This window comes from Barbatula barbatula (assembly GCF_947034865.1).
Source record: "Barbatula barbatula genome assembly, chromosome: 15".
NCBI lineage: Eukaryota > Metazoa > Chordata > Actinopteri > Cypriniformes > Nemacheilidae > Barbatula > Barbatula barbatula.
In genome coordinates, this window is record NC_136778.1 from 22,139,023 (window position 1) to 22,142,637 (window position 3,615).

Consider the following 3,615-nt stretch of genomic DNA (forward strand, 5'->3'; position numbering starts at 1 on the left):
TCACTGGCATCACATGAATTAAACGTCCCCGCAGCTTTCCACATGTACTGCATGTCCATCACATAACAAATGACACGATAGAAGTCTTAATGATCAAAGAACACCACTATCACATTTCAATCATAGAAAAACAGCTAAATTATAATGTAATTAAACTATGTGTTCGATCATTTGGTTGTTTTGTCATCTTTTCAAGTTTTTTTATATACGTTTACAAATATAACAATGTTGTAGTGCAACAGGTTACGTCATAAGATGAGGATTTCATGGTGACTCTGATCCGGCCAGACTCTGGTTGCATTGACTTTAATTGGCTGTAATGCTCATATGTCCACTACCATCAACATATCCCTGTGTTGATCTCACTCGCTGTTTTTAAAAATATATAGTTCAATTCAACATAAAAATACATATATTATAATATTATACATTCCAAATGTTCATGTCATCATTATTTTTCCAGATACGTTGTGTTCAAGTCAGTCCAGTGTTTGTTGAATTTCAATGACATCAAACCCCATCAGTGACAAAAAGATAGCAATATGAAAGACTGAAAGCACGTGAAAACTGTGAGATTATCACATTAAAAAGTATTTGAGATCTTTTCCTAAATACATGTAGAAACAGGACTGTTTTTAATTTGTTTTATTTCTCAAGTTTTTATTTTCGGCTTATAAATGCAAATAGAAACAGTATTTTTATTTGAAGTTAGGTAGAAACATTTGAGCGACATTAAAGCAAAAAAGATTTTGAACGGGTCTTTACATTTTTTCCAGGCTGTATGTTCAGATAAGGGCTTCATCTTATTTATTTCTATAGGATAAAGGTTGTCAGTTTAGCGTTTAATGACAAAAAGCACACACAATAGACCCACCGCCTCCAAAATTTTGTAAGAATAGTGCCACATATCCTAACGTGGCAATAGATTTAAAATGCTGTACACTTATTTTATTTTCAAACATTTATTGAGATTTCTTTCAAAGAGCACGGTCACTTTAAGGGATAGAAAAACGAATAGGACCATATACATGTACCTCCTACAGATCAGCATCACACCAATTTCCGTCTTCTGTAGTCCATAAATCAATTCACAAATCCCATGCGTTAAAAAGAACACCTTTAATACTCAAACCAAAAACAATCTGAGATGTTTCATAGTAAAAAAAAGTCACAGAGAGAAAGTGAAACATGTATCTGGATAATGTACATCTGTAAGTGATCTGTAAAAAAAACACTCAACAACTGCCTTGCTTCAAAACTGGAAGTGCAAATAATCCTCTGAGCAGATGTCAGAGCCAAATCTATTCACCAGTGGCTTTCAACCGGTCCATCACATAATACAAACAATCCAAAACATCCCATGCATCATTTGGACTGAAAAACATTATATTTTTAAGTGACAAATCATCGGTTAGCCAAAAAAAAACAAATAATGGCACAGACATGAAACTCAAAGTTAAATTTGAACATAAAACATGAGAAAGGATTGACACAAACTTCACATGTTTTGTTCCTCAAAGCATTGAAAAAAAGCAATAAATAAACGTTGATGCTGGATTTTGAGGGTGTTTTGTATTGAAATGATTGTTTTTTTGGTAGTTGCATTGTGTTATTATTTCACTGTTCAATATACAATCTGAGTCCTGATGTAAAACCAGTTGAGAGCCACTGATCAAATCTAAACGTCATGCTACATGAATTTCAACGTAATGCCATGCCAAAGACTGCCAATGTGAAGCTTTACATGCAAAACACTACAATGCAGGATTTCTGGGTAATGGAGTTTAGTGCATTTCACTGCTTCAACAACTACATGTACACCGCCGTGTCTGACAGCAGAAAAAAACACATTTCAGATTCAAATGACTTTGAAGGGATAGTTCACCCCAAAACTAAAACAATCCGCTTCTGGGTTCATATAGTGGATGTCTATGGGGTCTGATGTTGTTTGGTTCTTGAAAATAGTTAAGTAAACGATGAAAGATTTTTCATTTTTTGGCTGAACTATCTCTTTTCAATGCTGTACAGCTTATATGACAAATAAAGGTCAGATAGGTTTTCAAACATCTATTCAGAGAGATATAAACCAGAGTAATAGTTTACGAGTACTAAATCAGATTGTTCATTATAAATATTTGACAGTCTATCATCATTTGAAAACAAAAATACAATACACTACCCATGAATACCTCATTCAAAGACTACATTTGACAAGTTAAGAGTTTCATTCCAAAATGACATGTTTATGTATGATGTTATTGTGTTTCATTGTGTTTTATAGTGTAAGTCAGCTGTATTGTTTGAGTTATTGTGGCTTAAATCAAAAGAAACCAACTGCAGTTTGATTGATATTAACTGGAATGTACAATAAAAAATGTGATTTTTCATGAACGTGATCTCTTTTTGGAACCAAACTCTTCAAGTGCAGATCAACGTGGAAAAAAACGCATCTTTGATCGGAGCTCCCTTTAGATGTTTTGCATAGAAGGTGTGTACGGACGTTCATGTCCCAAATCATACAGAGCAAAACAAAGGGTGACCAGATGTCCCCAGATGTCTCGCTTTCTTCATAGATCAACAATTCACAACAAAGTGTCAATATGAATCTATACGTGATATACATGTGGTACAGCTCGTGATTCATGCGGAGAGAAAACGATTTTGTCTACATTTGAATTTTAAAACTAGAGCGATGTATTTGGCTGTCATGAAAACTCCATGCACGCTTTTGGTTTTAAGGTTACAAATAGGTTGATGAAATGTGTTTACAAAAACAACACGCTTGTTATTTCTTGTGTTCTTTTCATTTCTGTTTGAAAGTTAAGGAGCCATGGCATGCACAACACGTTGTTTTCTCTCATTTAAATACAAATGTGGGACTACAGGTATTCCTTATCATTTAAGAAAATGTTCCTCGAAACCCTTCACCCCACACATAATACAAAATCTCATAGCGAGACAGTTTTGCTTTTCAAATGTACAATCGGAGTCAAAAGCTGCATAAGAAAAAGAATGAAAAGAAAATATAAACATGCAAATTCTTACACTGTTCTTTCAATTCCAAGAGTTGATTTGCAAACACAGATCACTCAGTTTTTTTAAATAAAAATATAATAATCATGTTTTTTATGTGCATTCCAATAATTAGTATTCCATATCTATAAGAACATGATATAAATCATACTGAAGTTACACTGTTTTGATTCAATAGTAATAACTAATTAAAAGGACAGCTAACAGACACGATAAAAACACGTGTTATCTGTTTTGCAAATTAACTCTTTATGTCGAATTGGCATTACGAGTCATAATAGTATATTACTTCAACTTTTGGCCGGTGGCGAGTACTTAAAAAAATGAAGGCAGATAAAAAGCATGTGTAGTATTAAACGTGTGCAACTTTTTGCGTTAAGGCCTCAACCTTTGCAAATACTGACGATTTACAAAGACATTTTGAGCTTTTGAGATAAAGTGATCCTTTTTGAGAATTTGAGAAAAAGCTGAATCTCAAATGTTTCGACTTCTTACACGAAAGGTTTTTATCTAAATTTTCGTTTTTATAAAACAAGTATTAGCATTTAAGCCTTTCAAATGAAATAAAAAAATCTATATGTT